The 19161-nt window shown below is 44.3% G+C and overlaps 1 protein-coding gene across 4 annotated transcripts in view; it reads left to right on the forward strand.

Moving 5' to 3' along the window:
- Positions 1 to 19161, forward strand: part of IGSF9 (immunoglobulin superfamily member 9) — a 192262-nt gene that overhangs the window by 75788 nt on the left and 97313 nt on the right. The window lies entirely within an intron of this gene.

Genomic DNA, 19161 nt, shown 5'->3' on the forward strand with positions numbered 1-19161 from the left:
AAATAAAGCTGGCAGGCATGTTTGAAGGCTTGAAATTTCGATCTATCTCCAGAAAACCGTTCCGGTATGGGAACTCGTGGTTCAGGGGCTAGTGGAGCAGGTACAGGAGCAAGGTTGCCTGCTGCTGGTGCTTGTGCTTGTGGTGCTACGGCAGGGGCAGGCGCCTGCCTGGGTGCAGCTGCTGCGAGGGTGTCCATGCGGCCTTCCAGCCGTTGGTGGCCTGCTTGGAGCTCCTTCAGGGCATCTGTCAGTGCGGCCATCTGATTACAGAGGGTGGTTAGAACCGTTGCTACCTCAGCGGTCTCCATTGTTGGCTGTAGTATTATGTCACTGACCTGGTAGCAGAGGAGACCGTTGTGCTGAGGGTAGCAACTCTTGCGGCTTGACACCCAGTACTTCTGGAGTGGGAACAGGAGCACTAGGGTGTGCAGGAAGCAGGAGTGCTCGCAGGATCCGATGAGGAGCTGAGCAGACAGGAACCGCGGCACTCCCCTGGCCGGAGTCGGGTGGTGCAAGGACTCAACGACCAGCGTGGACGGTAGCAAGATAAATCCTAGGACAAGCAGGAGTCGGCAACAGAGCGGGTTCTCAGACGAGCGGAGTTCGGCAACAGAGCGGGTAGTCGGAGCAGGCAGAAGTCGGCAACAGAGCGGGTAGTCGGACAGGCAGAGTTCGGCAACAGAGCGGGTAGTCAGAGCAGGCAGAAGTCGGCAACAGAGCGGGTAGTCGGACAGGCAGAGTTCGGCAACAGAGCGGGTAGTCAGGCAGGCAGGGTTCATCAACAGGCGGGCAGTCAGACAAGCCGAGGTCAGGATTCCGGGGTAACACACAGACAGACTATAAGTCACGGCACGGGAGTACACACACTTGCTGCAATACTACAGCAAGGAGGCAATGCACTCTCCAGACTTAAATAGGCCTCCTTGGCGCGCCCAGCATGACGCGCCGCGCGCGCCTGCGCACCGCACACCACGCCGCGCGCGCATGCGCAGATGCACGCACACACACGCACGCACGCACGCCCAGACGCGCACGCACACGTGCATGCCCAGACGCGCACGCGCCCGCACGCGCAGCGCCCGCACACGCAAACGCCAGAACAGGAGATACACAGCAGTCATCCTTGTGCACGCAACGCCACACAACGCCTATGCCAGCGCCCCCTGACGCCAACGCCTACGCCGTGCAACGCAGCGCACACTGGTGAGCACCGACAGGTCGCCCCGCCGAGACCCACCAGGACGACCGCCAGTATCCGTGCGTACTGGCCGCCTCCTCTGAACAGGTAACTGACCGTGACAATACTGCACTATCGGGGTCCCTTTTTTGTCTCCTGTATTCTTTTCCATAGGGTGCCAAGACACCCCAACCACGATTGATCAGAGTACTTAGACTCGGCTGTCAGTTGGTCCCATTCTGTGTCACCCACACATTTGCATTCCAAATTTGCTGCATTTTTGTCTGCAGTAAAGCACTGTTCCATTCTGTACGATTGAATGAGATCAGCACTGCAGGAATTGTGCACAAGCCCCCAGTGACATGATTATGTTCTATTTAAAGTACACGTGTGCAGAGTTACATCGCCGGGTTTGCGCCCGACTGCTGCCCATTCCCGGCAGCATGTGCATGTCGGCGATTGGGGAAGGGGAACAAGGGTTTAATGAATCAATCGCAGTGCCTGGAATAAATTGACATGACCCTGATCAGGGGCCATGTACATTCATAATAACAGAATTAAAGAAAAAAAATTGAATACTTCCTTGTAAACCAGGATAGTGTTTCTAGCATCATCTAGTGGCAAAAAGTTAAATTACAGACACCATACATATTTAATAAAAATAAAATAATGCAATTAATCTCTTCCAAATCCCCCTTCCCCACCCCAGTTACCAAACAAGCACATGTAAAAAGAAAAAAAAAAGTTTAAAAAAATCCAGTTACAAATAGTTGCCTTAGGGGCTTCTTTTTAATATGCATGTCATGAGGGGATATTACTGTTATTTCAGTACATAAGAGAAGGCAATTGACACGAAAAAAACCCAAAACAGAAAAAATACACCTTTAGACAAGACAAGACAAATAACATTTATATTGCGCTTTTCTCCTGGCGGACTCAAAGCGCCAGAGCTGCAGCCACTAGGACGCGCTCTATAGGCAGTAGCAGTGTTAGGGAGACTTGCCTAAGGTCTCCTACTGAATAGGTGTTGGCTTACTGAACAGGCAGAGCTGAGATTCGAACCCTGGGCTCCTGCGTCAGAGGCAGAGCCCTTAACCTTTAGGCTTTGTCCACATCTAAAATCGAAATCGCTGATGGCAGAGATTTTCGATTTTTTTTTTTGCACGTTTCCCCCCCCCCCCCCCCCCACCCGGCGCTTACCTGTGCGCTGTGATTTTGTAGAAAGTGCTTTTCAAAGTGCTTTTTGCAGAGCAAGTAAGGAAGTGTATTTATTCTTAAAAGCGCTGGGGAAATCGATATATCAAGTGCTTTTTCAAGCATTTTGCGATTTCCCTACACCTGCCATTATAGGGAAATCGCCACAAAAATGGTACAGGCAGCACTTTGCTGAGCGGATTGGAAACGAACCCAGCCTCAAGGAAAACCTCACTGTTATGAGTCTGCTAACTACTGCAGGGACATTGAACCAAGATGGGAGATGTGAAGAGGCAAACTTCTACAGAACCGTCATCCCTGTAGTAAAGGTAAAGGCACACACTAGGAAATTTCACGGTAACTCAGCTGTCCCTTTTTCACAGGGATAGTCCTGCTCTGGGAAACACTCTTTCCCTCCCAGCTTCCCCCTTTTAGAGTCTGTATTAAATGTATTTATCGATTAATATTAACATTTGTATTGTACAGAACTATGTGTAGCCTGACGCAGATATTCTCTGGCACACCACTCAGCTACTGCCTAGGAGCCATTTTTCTGAAAAAAATGTATTGTATTGTTGTGTAATACAGCGAATAATACCACAGAAGATGTGTGGAAGGTTCCATGTGGAAGCATGGCTCTGTCCATCTTGTCCATTGTCTGTCTGGTGTCTGCTGAATTACAGCGTAACATAGCATATGCATTGTGAACAGGCCTTTATTGTCTTGCTTATATTCAAATGCTATTATTAAGAGAATGATGGTGATGGTGATAGATCGAACCAGTGTGATGTAAAAAAATCTAAATTTTGCTTGTTAATTATACATGGGGTGTGTGACCAAGGTATTTGGCGGGGGTAGGGCTGGGCATGGCTGTGGGGAGGATTATGGAAAGTGTCTCTTGCCTCAAAAATATTGCCCTTGAAAATTGTCCTCTTTTATCCCAGAAAGCTGGTGCGTATGCTCTAAAAGTTTTTTGTTTATGTGGATGTGCATAACATTTTTGTTTTTTTATTTTTGGGTGAGACATGATGTCTTGTAGTTCAGAAAGCCTGTGGTTGAAATCATTGAGTAGGGGCCCATACACCTAACGATTTTCCTGCCGATATACGCCCGATTCGATCACAGTGATCGAATCGGCTGTGAAATCGCCGCGCACACCGCTGACAGAACGATCGATTTCCGTCCGAAATTGATCGTTCCCGTCGATCCGTCCGTGCGGAAGATTTCTCTCGATCGCCGGCTTGTCGGGAGTGCGTCGATAGGGGCGTTCGAATGCCCGACGACCAACGCAATACAGCGGGTATACATTACCTGTTCCAGCCGGCACGAGTCACCGCTGTCTTCTTTCCGCGCTGGGTTCCGGACCGGCTGCTGCTACACAGAACTTCTTGTCCCGGCAGGAAGTTTAAGCAGTAGAGAGCCCTCTACTGTTTAAACTTCCCCTGGACAGGAAGTTCAGTAGCTGCAGGAACGGTCTGGAGCCCGGAGCGGAGAAGAAGATAGCTGGGACCAGGGGACTCGCGCCAGCCGGAACAGGTAATGTATGCAGGGGTGGGCGGGGGGGTGGCAGCAGCGGCAGCTCCACAGATTGTGATCGGTTTCAGGCTGAAATCGATTCACAATCTGTTTGCAGTAAAGGTGGCCATACGATCCCTCTCTGATCAGATTCGATCAGAGAGGGATCTATCTGTTGGTCGAATCTGATGGCAAATCGACCAGTGTATGGCCATAGTAAGGAGGGCTAGAGGGTTTTTAGGGCTTCTTCCAGATCACCAATGTTCTATTATGTCAATCATCTGGCTACATATTGCTTAAAGAGAATCTGTATTGTTAAAATCGCACAAAAGTAAACATACCAGTGCGTTAGGGGACATCTCCTATTACCCTCTGTCACAATTTAGCTGCTCCTCGCCGCATTAAAAGTGGTTAAAAACAGTTTTAAAAAGTTTGTTTATAAACAAACAAAATGGCCACCAAAACAGGAAGTAGGTTGATGTACAGTATGTCCACACATAGAAAATACATTCATACACAAGCAGGCTGTATACACCCTTCCTTTTGAATCTCAAGAGATCATTTGTGTGTTTATTTCCCCCTGCAGCTATCTTCCACTGAAGTGTCAGGCTGTTTCTTCCTGCAGAGTGCAGACAGCTCTGACTGTATGTAATTCCACAGTATGTGAAAGCCCAGCCAGCTCAGAGGAGGATTTATCCAGCTTGTAAAAGATAAGAGAGAAGAGAGAAGCTGCCCTAATCTAAATTATACACAGGCAGTGTGCAGAGAGGGGCCTGGAGGGGGGAGATGCATCACAGAACCACAACACTGAAGAACTTGGCAGCCTTCCAGACACAGGCTGACAAGTCTGACAAGAGAGAGATACGTTGATTTATTACAGAGATGGTGATAGTAGAACGAGCTGCAGTAAGCCAGAACACATTAGAATAGCTTTTGGAACTTGTAGGATGATAAAAAAACAGGATGCAATTTTTGTTACGGAGTCTCTTTAAAGGTGGCCACACACCATACCATTTTTTAAATATCTGTTCAATTCAAGAATTGCAATAGATTTTTCTGACTGATGGTAACATTTCAAAAAAATGACCAATGTACCACACATGTATGTTCAATCTTTCCCCAATTATGAAAAAATGATTGGAAACTCTGAGAAAATTGCTAGGGTGTGTTTATTAATACATGGAAATTTTTCTTATTTTTTCTTCAATTTTTCTAAAGATTGTGTGTTACATTTTCTAGCATTCCGGATCAATCACAAAAAATGGGAAATAGGATTTTTCAGTCGAATGAAAAAAAAGTTGAATGAAAAAAAAATTGGATCATTTTAGTGTATCCTGTGTGGCCACCTTAAAGGGGAACTTCAGCCTAAACAAACATACTGTTATTAAGTTACATTAGTTATGTTAATTAGAATCGATAGGCAGGGCCGGCCCTAGACTTTTTGCCGCCTGAGGCAAATTTTGAAAAAATTATTGCTGCCGCCCCTGCCGGTGGATCGAGGAAGAGGTGAGTCCTCCCCGCCCACTGCCTCTTAAGAGTAGCGCTTCTGATCTATTTAAGGCTGGAGGGGAGCGGAGGACGGGGGACCCAGGCGAGGAAGGGGGGGGGGGGGGCGACCCACCTCCCTGCCGCTAGGCCCAATACCCCCGTCCTGCCCGCTACCCCTCCAGCTCGGCGGCTGGCTCCCCGCACCCACCGACGGGCGGATGCCGCCCCTAGAAATGTGCCACCTGAGGCAAAAGTTTCACCCCGCCTCATGAGCGGGCCGGGCCTGTCGATAGGTAATATAATCTCTTACCCACCCTGTTTGAAAAGAACAGGCAAATGTTTGTGATTCATGGGGGCTGCCATCTTTGTCATGGGGGCAGCCATCTTTTTGGTTGAAAAGAGGTGACAAGGAGCAGGAGACACAGTTCCAACTGTCCTGTGTCCTGATTACCCCTCCCAGCTGCACACGCTAGGCTTCAAATGTCAAATTCAAAATGTAAAAAAAAAAAAAAATTGCACCAAAACAGCAGAACGAAAACAACAACACAGCATTAGGGGAAAAATGCCCGGGCAGTTTTTTTCTGTGAAGCTAAAAATGAGGCTTGTATAAGAGAAAAAAAGTTCTGATGCTGTGAAACAGTTAAAGAAACACCAGGCCTTTCCAGTGCTGCTGAGTCAATTTTTAGTCTGTAGGTTCATTTAAACCACTTGAGGACCACAATCTTTCTACCCCTTAAGGACCAGAGCCTTTTTCTCCATTCAGACCACTGCAGCTTTCACGGTTTATTGCTCGGTCATACAACCTACCACCTAAATGAATTTTACCTCCTTTTCTTGTCACTAATACAGCTTTCTTTTGGTGCTATTTGATTGCTGCTGCGAGTTTTAGTTTTTATTATATTCATCAAAAAAGACATGAATTTTTTTTAACTTTCTGTGCTGACATTTTTCAAATAAAGTAAAATGTCCTATACATTTGAGCGCGAAAGTTATTCTGCTACATGTCTTTGATAAAAAAAAAAACATTCAGTGTATATTTATTGGATTGGGTAAAAGTTATAGCGTTTACAAACTATGGTGCCAAAAGTGAATTTTCCCATTTTGAAGCATCTCTGACTTTTCTGACCACCTGTCATGTTTCATGAGGTGCTAAAATTCCAGGATAGTATAAATACCCTCCAAATTACCCCATTTTGGAAAGAATACATCCCAAAGTATTCACTGAGAGGCATGGAGAGTTCATAAAAGATTTTATTTTTTGTCACAAGTTAGCGTAAAAGGACACTTTGTGACAAAAAAAAAAAGTTTCCATTTCTTCTAACTTGCGACAAAAAAAAAATGAAATCTGCCACGGACTCACTATGCTCCTCTCTGAATACCTTGAAGGGTCTACTTTCCAAAATGGGGTCATTTGTGGGGTGTGTTTACTGTCCTGGCATTTCGGGGGGTGCTAAATTGTAAGCACCCCTGTAAAGCCTAAAGGTGCTCATTGGACTTTGGGCCCCTTAGCGCAGTTAGGGTGCAAAAAAGTGCCACACATGTGGTATTGCCGTACTCAGGAGAAGTAGTATAATGTGTTTTGGGGTGTATTGTTACACATACCCATGCTGGGTGGGAGAAATAACTCTGTAAATGACAATTTTTTTATTTTTTTTTACACACAATTGTCCATTTACAGAGATATTTCTCCCACTCAGCATGGGTATGTGTAAAAATACACCCCAAAACACATTATACTACTTCTCCTGAGTACGGCGATACCACATGCGTGGCACTTTTTTGCACCCTAACTGCGCTAAGGGGCCCAAAGTCCAATGAGTACCTTTAGGATTTCACAGGTCATTTTGCGACATTTGGTTTCAAGACTACTCCTCACGGTTTTTGGCCCCTAAAATGCCAGGGCAGTATAGGAACCCCACAAATGACCCCATTTTAGAAAGAAGACACCCCAAGGTATTCCGTTAGGAGTATGGTGAGTTCATAGAAGATTTTATTTTTTGTCACAAGTGGTCGGTTGCCCCTTGCAACCCTCCTTTGTGAGTAGCCCTTTCAATCAATTGATTTCTCCACACACCTACTATTGACATACTGCACTATCGGGCTCCCTTTTTTGTCTCCTGTATTTTTTTCCATAGGGTGCCAAGACACCCCAACCACGATTGATCAGAGTACTTAGACTCGGCTGTCTGTTGGTCCCATTCTGTGTCACCCACACATTTGCATTCCAAATTTGCTGCATGCATTTTTGTCTGCAGTAAAGCACTGTTCCATTCTGTACGATTGAATGAGATCAGCACTGCAGGAATTGTGCACAAGCCCCCAGTGACATGATTATGTTCTATTTAAAGTACACGTGTGCAGAGTTACATCGCCGGGTTTGCGCCCGACTGCTGCCCATTCCCGGCAGCATGTGCATGTCGGCGATTGGGGAAGGGGAACAAGGGTTTACTGAATCAATCGCAGTGCCTGGATTAAATTGACATGACCCTGATCAGGGGCCATGTACATTCATAATAACAGAATTAAAGAAAAAAAAATTTAATACTTCCTTGTAAACCAGGATAGTGTTTCTAGCATCATCTAGTGGCAAAAAGTTAAATTACAGACACCATACATATTTAATAAAAATAAAATAATGCAATTAATCTCTTCCAAATCCCCCTTCCCCACCCCAGTTACCAAACAAACAAAAATACACCCCAAAACACATTATACTACTTCTCCTGAGTACGGCGATACCACATGCGTGGCACTTTTTTGCACCCTAACTGCGCTAAGGGGCCCAAAGTCCAATGAGTACCTTTAGGATTTCACAGGTCATTTTGCGACATTTGGTTTCAAGACTACTCCTCACGGTTTTTGGCCCCTAAAATGCCAGGGCAGTATAGGAACCCCACAAATGACCCCATTTTAGAAAGAAGACACCCCAAGGTATTCCGTTAGGAGTATGGTGAGTTCATAGAAGATTTTATTTTTTGTCACAAGTAAGCCTAAATTGATTTTAATAGTTTTTTTTTCACAAAGTGTCATTTTCCGCTAACTTGTGACAAAAAAATAAAATCTTCTATGAACTCACCATACTCCTAATGGAATACCTTTGGATGTCTTCTTTCTAAAATGAGGTCATTTGTGGGGTTCCTATACTGCCCTGGCATTTTAGGGGCCCTAAACCGTGAGGAGTAGTCTTGAAACCAAATGTCGCAAAATGACCTGTGAAATCCTAAAGGTACTCATTGGACTTTGGGCCCCTTAGCGCAGTTAGGGTGCAAAAAAGTGCCACACATGTGGTACCGCTGTACTGAGGAGAAGTAGTATAATGTGTTTTGTGGTGTATTTTTACACATACCCATGCTGGGTGGGAGAAATATCTCTGTAAATGACAATTGTTTGATTTTTTTTTTTACACACAATTGTCCATTTACAGAGAGATTTCTTCCACCCAGCATGGGTATGTGTAAAAATACACCCCAAAACACATTATATTACTTCTCCTGAGTATGGCGATAGGACGTGTGACACTTTTTGCAGCCTAAGTGCGCTAAGGGGCCCAACATCCTATTCACAGGTCATTTTGAGGCATTTGTTTTCTAGACTACTCCTCACGGTTTAGGGCCCCTAAAATGCCAGGGCAGTATAGGAACCCCAAAAGTGACCCCATTTTAGAAAGAAGACAACCCAAGGTATTCCGTTAGGTGTATGGTGAGTTCATAGAAGATTTTATTTTTTGTCACAAGTTAGTGAAAAATGACACTTTGTGAAAAAAACAATAAAAATCAATTTCCGCTAACTTTTGACAAAAAATATCTTCTATGAACTCGTCATACACCTAACAGAATACTTTGGGGTGTCTGTTTTCTAAAAAGGGGTCACTTGTGGGGTTCCTATACTGCCCTGGCATTTTACGGGCCCAAAACCGTGAGTAGTCTGGAAACCAAATGTCTCAAAATGACTGTTCAGGGGTATAAGCATCTGCAAATTTTGATGACAGGTGGTCTATGAGGGGGCGAATTTTGTGGAACCGGTCATAAGCAGGGTGGCCTATTAGATGACAGGTTGTATTGTGCCTGATCTGATGGATAGGAGTGCTAGGGGGGTGACAGAAGGTGATTGATGGGTGTCTCAGGGGTGGTTAGAGGGGAAAATAGATGCAATCAATGCACTGGGGAGGTGATCGGAAGGGGGTCTGAGGGGGATCTGAGGGTTTGGCCGAGTGATCAGGAGCCCACACGGGGCAAATTAGGGCCTGATCTGATGGGTAGGTGTGCTAGGGGGTGACAGGAGGTGATTGATGGGTGTCTCAAGGTGTGATTAGTGGGGGGAATAGATGCAAGCAATGCACTGGCGAGGTGATCAGGGCTGGGGTCTGAGGGTGTGGGCGGGTGATTGGGTGCCCTAGGGGCAGATAGGGGTCTAATCTGATGGGTAGCAGTGACAGGTGGTGACAGGGTGATTGATGGGTAATTAGTGGGTGTTTAGAGGAGAGAACAGATGTAAACAATGCACTTGGGAGGTTATCTGACGGCGGGTCTGTGGGCGATCTGATAGTGTGGGTGGGTGATCAGATTGCCCGCAAGGGGCAGGTTAGGGGCTGATTGATGGGTGGCAGTGACAGGGGGCGATTGATGGGTGATAGGTGATTGGCAGGTGATTGACAGGTGATCAGTGGGTTATTACAGGGAAGAACAGATGTAATTAATGCACTGGCGAATTGATAAGGGGGGGTCTGAGGGCAATCTGAGCGTGTGGGCGGGTGATTGGGTGCCCGCAAGGGGCAGATCAGGGTCTGATCTGATAGGTAAAAGTGACAGGTGGTGATAGGGGGTGATTGATGAGTAATTAGTGGGTGTTTAGAGAAGAGAACAGATGTAAACAATACACTTGGGAGGTGATCTGACGGCGGGTTTGCGGGCGATCTGATGGTGTGGGTGGGTGATCAGATTTCCCGCAAGGGGCAGGTTAGGGGCTGATTGTTGGGTGGCAGTGACAGGGGGTGATTGATGGGTGATTGACAGGTGATTAACAGGTGATCAGGGGGGATAGATGCATACAGTACACAGGGGGGGGGGGGGGGTCTGGGGAGAATGTGTGGGGTGGGGGGTTGATCAGGAGTCCCCAGGGGGCAGTTTAGGGAATTAAAAAAAAATAGCGTTGACAGATAGTGACAGGGAGTGATTGATGGGTTATTAGGGGGGTGATTGGGTGCAAACAATGGTCTGGGGTTGGGCAGGGGGGGGGGGTCTGAGGGGTGCTGTGGGCGATGCGGGGGCAGATCAGTGTGTTTGGGTGCAGACTAGGGTGGCTGCAGCCTGCCCTGGTGGTCCCTCGGACACTGGGACCACCAGGGCTGGAGGCAGCCTGTATAATACTCTTTGTATACATTACAAAGTGTATTATACACTTTGTAGCGGAGATCGCGGGGTTAACAACCCGCCAGCGCTTCCGAATGGCCGGCGGGTGGGCGGAGCCAGTTGCCGGGGAAGCGCGCGTCATCAATGACGCGATCGCTCACCCAGCATGCCGAATGGACGCAACACCCTTGGGCGTATTGCGGTCCTTTCGGCGTCCACTTTGCCGCCGCCCATTGGCTGTGGGCGGCCGGCAAGTGGTAAGGGACTCCATTCATGTTTTGCCATCTGCACCTGTCCTCCCCCATGGTGTGATGCATGAAAGCCACCCCTGAGCCTTAACCAGCTTGGGGTGGCCCCTGCTTCACTCCCCTTTCTATGGTGCTCCCAAGTCCTGCTCATTTGGCAGATTCTATAGAATATACATGAACGCAATGCGTTACAAAAAATATACCTATCTTTGGGAGGGAGGTGTGGGTGGCTTTTCCTGGGGGTGGCCACGCTTGTGGGTGAGTCACCTGCACTTCTCAGCAAATCCCCCCCCCCCCTCCCGAGGTGCAGCTACAGGGTCTCTGAGCAGAGAGAGGGCTTGGAGGTCTGTGTATGCGGCCCCCCGTTTCATGGGGGCATGCTGGGCCTACCCGCGGCGCCCCTGTTAAAGTGCTACATGTTGTGCAGACTAATTCCTGTGAGGCAGAATTTTGTGGTGTAATTAGTTGTAAGACTCTGCATATTCTGGCAAGCGAAAGCAAATGTAAATTTGCATGAGCAGTGCTTCTTGATTGATTCAATTAGGCCAAGTTTGCAAAGCCAGATATATCAGGTTTCACTTGGTGTTTGATGCACACACTCTCTTGTGAAATATAGATAACTTAATTGCTTCACCTAAAAAGTGGCCCTAGACCGCAATAAACCGTAATAAACCGTAATAAAAATATGGTAGGGATTTGATTGCGAGTCCCTTTGAAGGACATTTAGTGAGAAGACTGTGTACTCTGTTAAGCGCTGCAGAAGATGGCGCAATATAAATACTGAATAATGATATTTGAATTAAAAAATAACTTCCAAATGACTGTTCAAATGATTCCGGTCTTTTATGCTGGGAATACACCATGAGTTTTTTCAGCAGATAGATGGCTCGATAGATAATTTCCGACGGGTCCGATCTGATTTCGATCATTTTTCACATAAAAGTGATTGGAATTCATTGAACTGTAAATCTGATGAAAAAACTCATTGTGTATTCCCAGCATAAAAGATCATTTTATGGAGTGTTCAAAGATTAAACAGTGTAATTGGGCTTTTTATTCCATGGGCTTGCTTTTCCTCTTCAGCCTTTGTTGTATATTTGCCTATGTCTATAATCACACATTATTTACCAGCCCCTTCATGTGACCCTTGACCTCAACCTGCCTATCCATCTCCATTAAATCCTATTACATGACCATCTGACCTTTGAAAAAGTCCTCACTAGCCAGGAACTCTCCATATAAGCCAGTTTTCCCAACTTACCACATATCCCTTCTTACAGCAAAGAAGTACCAAGTACCCCTTATGGTATATGCCAGCTTGTCACATGTGCCACCTAATGTTTACATTGTATACCAACTAAATGTGAACTATTGTAATTTGATTTCTCCTTCTCTTTATTGTAAGCTCTGTGGACTTCTTCCCCTCGTTTACCGTAGATTGTATCTTTGCTTTCTCAAGAATGTAATCTTCACAATTTTGAGTTTTTTATATACGGTACATGTACATAATGGATGCAAATACATACTGTTTGCATTACAAATAAATACTTGGTACTTATGAACTTATGAATTAAGTGTTGACCAGCAGCTGCTCTGTATTTCCCCCACAGAAATTCATCAGATAGGGTAGCAGCTGATTCGTCACAAAATGAACAGCTGATAATTATTATTACACAAGACTGTTCAGAAGCACTTTATGGAGTACTTAGTCATGTTTGCTAGCTGTTCCTCAGAGGACCTCACAATCTAGTCCTTACCATAGTTATAGCCTAGACCAGAGTGCTGACCACTATGCCACTTTGCTGCATCTAATAGTTCTAGGGCAGTGGTCCTTAAACTAAGGCCCGCGGGCCGAATGTGGCCCCTTGAGGCTTTTTTACCGCCCCCCCACACACACACACACACACAAAATGTATTATAGATGCGGTCAGCTACATCTTTACATTTTAGTGGTCTGCATATAGAATGAAGCCAGAAAGCAGTAATTCACCGATTTCCAATCAAATTCCACATCAGTTGACACTGTTGTCCAATTACATAGTTATTTGGGTTGAAATTGGACTGCAGGTTGTCACCTGGGTATGCTTCACTCTCTGGTGCACAAAGACTTCTACATCATTTTTTGTATACTCCGGCCCCCCAGCAGTCTGAAGTATGTTGACCCGGCCCTCGACCCAAAACGTTTGGGGACCCCTGTTCTAGAGTGTAATAAGTCTCAAGAAAGTAACTAATTAGTTGCATTTTTTATTTTGGACTGGGTTTCAAAGTAAACTTGAAGTGTGCTGGTAAAAACTAGTTAGATGCTCACCTATGTAGTGGGAAGACTCTGGATCTCATAGCCTTTCTTGTCCTCTCATCATGCCCTGGTTCCACTGCTGTTCCCCCCCCCCCCCCCCGTTAAAATGTTTTGACCAGAAGGTTGAATATGTCTTCAGCCCTCCTCGGGCAGGCTTCGGCAGTAGTCGCGCCCCAGAGTACTTTTGAAAACAAGAGAATTTGTACTAGACTCGAGCGAATCCGCGCTCATTTATTCACAGTATAGATGTACCCATCTCTGGAAGGATTCTGGGATCAAATTCTTCAGAGGAGTCCAGAAGGCACGGAAATTAAACAGGGGATAGTGGTGGAATGAGGGCACTGAAAGAGGACCGGGAAGACTCTATGGGATCCAGAGCCTTCCCTCCATATAGGTGAATTGTTTTTCTGGGAAACCTTGAAAATGTTACTATCACTTCCTACCTGGTGGCAACAAGGGCACACATAAGAACCAAAGAGGTTATTGGAAAATAAGGGAAAATCTCCCCAACAGGAACACAAATAGTGTTAACGACCTGCCAAAAGTTTAAACTCGGCCCAATTTATCTAAAAGTACCAAAAATGTTTTAACTGAAAATGGGGATTTTAATGGAAAGCCTCAACAGATCAGTGATGAAAGCAGTAGGAATTCTGGTAAACATGGATAGAGTGACCATGAGATTTTCGGTGCACACCTGAATTGTCTGAATATTAGTCAAATTTAGCAAACATATCCATATATTACACACTCCAATGAGTTCTGGGTCACCATGAGCTTGCTGGTTAGTCTATATCCATATATGTCCCAGACCACTGAGAAAACAGGAATAGTATATTCGTTCCCCCCAAGTACTCTGCGGATAATTAATATCACAGCATCCTTGGGATTATATCTGGGCTGTTATTTCAAGTCATAGAAATGCTTGTCTGCTCTGATCTCTCCTTAAAAGGTGGTTTTATCTGACAAAAACATCTTAAGCCGCACTTCTGTCAGCCTGCACAGTGTCTCGTATCCTCATCCAGAAGAGACCCGTCCAATAATTTGGGTGAGGATTTCCAGTCTCCAGCATCTGTCTTTCACTGTTCCACTAAGACGCCCCAGAAGCCGTCATTTGTAGTAGAGCAATAAGTATCAACACAGCTAAAATAAAACACTAACATACTGGAAGAAGAGGAGGAAATTAGCCAGTATGATGAGGTTAACCTGTTTGAAGGAGCTACCTCTAATGTTAAATTATTTTTCAAGTTCCTTACTTTATACAGAAATTGAGATCTTTGACATTTATATGGTTTTCTGTACAATCTGCTCTGTGTTAGCTGCAATGTTAGGACAAAAAAGGCCTAAGAAGTGACAGTATTATGCCACATAGTTACTGCATAGGATGTCTGCTATGTATGCCTGTCCAATATAGCTATTTCATTTTCAATCTTTTCAGCTCTGACATGTTCCTAAAAGTCATTTATATTGCTACCTCCTGTTCTCCAAAAGGTCATTCCACCCAGAGCTGATATTCAGGGCTTGCTGGATGGTGGGGATGGTGAGGGTGGCTGGATAGTGTAATGGTTAGAGGACTACTATCATGAAAATGTTAAAATTTAAAATGCGTGTAAACACATACGAATACGTGTAAACACATACGAATACGAAGAACATTTCTCCTAGAGTAAACTGAGCTATAAATTACTTTTCTCCTATGTTGCTGTCACTTACAGGTAGTAGAAATCTGACAGAACCGACAGGTTTTGGACTAGCCCATCTCCTTGTGGGAGATTCTCAGGGTTTTCTTTAGTTTTAAAAGCACTAAGTGAATGGCAATTGCTCAATTCAACTGCCAAAGAGGTGTGCAGTGAACAGGGAGGCTGGCCAGCATCTTTGTTTTTATCCTTTTCAAGGAGTGTCTTTACAAATAATAAAGGCCATGCTGAGAATCACCCATGAAGATATGGACTAGTCTGTAAGATTTCTACTAACTACTGTAGGTGACAGCAACCTAGGAGAAAAGTAATTTATATCTCATTTTACTCTGGAAGAAACATACTTGTTGTTTGTATTTTATATGTTACATTTTTGTGCGATAGTGGTCCTATAAGAGCTCTGACTCTGACTCAGGAGACCTGGGTTCGAATATCAGGTCTTTCTGTTCAGTAAGCCAGCACCTATTCAGTTGGAGACCTTGGTCAAGACTCCCAAACACTGCACCCTTAAGTGTTTCATAAACATTTAATTTAAAAAATCATGGGAATTAATATGGAGTTTTGTGGCTATAATAGTCTCTACTGTTCCATAAAGACTTTCCCCTGTACTAAGGAACATACATGTCTGTGGGTATTTGCTCCCATTCAAACGCAGAAACATCAGAGTGTTCAACTCTGGCTCTGGTCTGGCTCTCATTCATCATTGACTCCACAGGTCTGTACTGTCTAATGCTGCATACACACTTGAGATAAGTCTTTGGAAAATGAAAGATCACAGACCAATTAATACCCCATTCCATGTAGTATGAGAGCCATATTCTACACAGTCTATTCTATGGAGCTGCACTCCCCATCAGCTAAAATCTTTGCAAGATGCTGCACACAAAGATGCTGTACACATTCAAAAGATCATTATCTGCAAAAGATCTCTTCCTGCAATAGATCCGTTTCTGCAAAATGCATTCATAGTCTGAGATCTGCAGATCATCATACACACCTTGTTTAACAGGCAATCATCTGCAGATCAGATCCACCAGGATGGATTTTCAGATCTGCAGATGATTGCCAGATATGCAGATGAAGTCTGTTAAACAAGGTGTGTATGAGGATCTGCAGATCTCATAGACTATGAATGCATTTTGCAGGAATGGATCTATTGCAGGAAGAGATCTTTTGCAGATACTGATCTTTTGAATGTGTACGGGCATCTTTGTGTGCAGCATCTTGCAAAGATTATATCTGATGCGGAGTTCAGCTCCATAGAATAGACTGTGTAGGTATGGCTCTCATACTACATGGAATGGGGTAAAATTGGTCTGTGATCTTTCATTTTCCAAAGACTTTTATCTCAAGTGTGTATGCAGCATTAGTCAGTCAAGGTCCTCCAAACCAGTAAATAATTTCTCCATGGATATATCTTATATGAAGGGACATTTTCATGCTGAAACACAAAAGAATCCTTACCAAATTATTGTCACAAGGATGGAACCGGACCATACTACAGAATATAATTGTATGCTGTATCATTAAGTTTTCCATTCACTTGAATTAAATCTCAATTAAAGTCCATTTTTTACTAACATTTTTGACCTGAGATCATAGGCCTCAATATATTTTGCTAGATGTTACGTTCTGATGTGATGTGTTTTGATATGTTTTATTCTGTGTTCTCCTCATTTCCTCATTTCAAAGTCCATACAAAATAATAAACCTTTCCTTCCAGCCAATCTAATCAACCTTACTTGGTGTACCCCCACACCACCTCAAAACTTTCTTCGCACACACATGGGGGTTCTTAATGTCGAGGGTTACATAGCAGCCTGCCTGCTCTTCATAACCAACCTCTGGATGGTAGTTAAGTAGTCTGCGTCTTCCACAGACTTCAGCATTGCATCTCACACCTCTCTGCGTTTGACCATGCAGGCCTGTATCCCCCTGTGTCATGGCAACATCCCCTTCATAGGACAAGACTGGAAGGAGGGATAGTGGCTGTAATTGTTGTACCCCCCTTCCCCCCCTCCAGATTTTTTTAAGTGGTGTGTGCCATGTTGCCTTAGAAGGATTCCAGTTGCTGTGGTCACTTCTGTCTACTAGTGCCTACCTGATTGGCTGTAAGTCAGTAGGGAGATTTGGCATCTATGGATACAGCAGGTGAATGCGCTATATGGCTAGACAACCGTGGTCCTCGTGTTTTTAAGTGGCTATGGCAACCTATAGGGAGGGGGTAGGATAGCAGACAGCTGGGGTAACACTGATGAGAAGACCAAGAAATAAGATTTAGCAAACATATTATTGTTATGTTAAGGAACATGTTTGAACTTAAAGCTTGCATGCTTTTTTTTTTTTTTTTAAGTACTATATGCATTTTAAAAACTGTCTCTACACTAAGGATTACCAGTGAATCTAAAACCAAGGATTGATTTTAACATGCAACACAAGTCACTATTTAAAGCAAACCGGAACTGAAAATGTAAAGTAAAAATAAACATACACACGCCATACTTACCTCCTGTGTAGTCTACTCATCAATCTTTCTCCTCTCCTGCATCTTGTTTGTCCACTGTGATCAATGGAATTGATCATCCGTCCTCCATTTTTAAAACGGCCATTACCCCATAACAGCTTCCTGGTCAGCACACTGTTAAAGGGAAACCTTAACCAAGAATTTAACTTTATCCCAATCAGTAGCTGATACCCCCTTTCCCATGAGAAATCTTTTACTTTTCACAAACAGATCATCAGGGGGCTCTGTATGGCTGATATTGTGGTGAAACCCCTACCACAGTGTGATGTCAGGACCATGGTTCTGATATCACACTGTTGAAGCCTTGTTGCATTGTGGGAAATAACAACAGCTGTTTACAGCCGTTTCCAACTGCCAAAAAAGCAAGCTGCATCTCCTTCCACTGACATCACCTGTCAGCAGTAAAAATGTCACCATGTGATAACTGTCAAAATGTAAATCAGGGAAAGGAAAGATTTTACAATGGGCAAACACTGACTAAATCATTTATACATAATTATTGTAAAAATGAATTACTTTTTTATTACATTATTTTAACTGGCGTTCCTCTTTAAATTAAAAGTAATAGCGCCCACTTGAGCAATAGGGAAACTTGAAGTTGTCCTTTCAGTTATAACTGACAGCAACTGATATATAACTGACAGCAACTGATATATTTCAGTTCTGACAAAATCTTGTCAGAAATGGAAGGAATCGTTAGATGAAAATGGTGAGCTTCTGAGATGAACTGATGGCGAGGTAAGTATGTAATATTCATTTGCAGGTATATCATCTATTTATTTTAAATTATTTTATTTAGTTCAGGTTCCCTTTAAGGCCACGGGCAGTTGAAAGGCAGGGAAATACCTCTCAAACTTTCACAACTGCTTGCCGCTGCCTGGTAATTGCTTGCTCAGCACACAGTTAATCTGCCCATGGAAAAGAGGCCTAATTGGTTTGTGAAATTGTGTAGCTACCATTTCCTTGCTTGTAGATTTGAATCAGGATGATACCATTTATTGGCAACCCTAAAATAATTCTCTATTGCTATTACATTTCCTTGCTTGTGATCCAAAACAATTTCACAATAGTTATTTTGTAGAAAAGAAGAAAATGCAGGAGACAGTGGCATAGCTCAGGAGCTTTACATAGGGTCCCCCTAGCACTCTATACATAATTAATGATATAGTGCACTAAAACTTGCCAAGCACCACCACTGTATTAGAGGTGTAAGCAGGGGATGGGGAAAAAGTTTGTTAGTGATTACTACTATTCAAAGCATCTATAGAAGTGATCATTACCAACACAGGACCAATAAAGAAGTAATACTGCCATTGAGAGGCCCCCCTCCCCCCAGCCCAAGTGAGGTCGCGACCTCTGCATCCCCTATTGCTATGCCACTGGCAGGAGAAAAGTAAATTATTAAGGGTACTTTAATACTACAATCCAAGTGTGAAGGAGCATCACAAATAGAGTAAGCTTTAGTGTGCCACAACCTTTACCCCTGTGACACAAAATAGTCCAGAGTTGGGTCGGCACCACTTGAGAATTATCAAAGCTCTTTTATTGCATTAAAGGAATATTACATAAAAAATTATTTTAACTTACCCGGGGCTTCTTGCAGCCCCCTGGAGTCCTTCTGTGCCCACAATGTCCTCCTGAACCCCTCTGGCCAGCAGCGGCGACCCCTGCAAAGCT

Source organism: Hyperolius riggenbachi, chromosome 9 (genome assembly GCF_040937935.1).
Source record: "Hyperolius riggenbachi isolate aHypRig1 chromosome 9, aHypRig1.pri, whole genome shotgun sequence".
In the NCBI taxonomy this organism is placed as follows: domain Eukaryota; kingdom Metazoa; phylum Chordata; class Amphibia; order Anura; family Hyperoliidae; genus Hyperolius; species Hyperolius riggenbachi.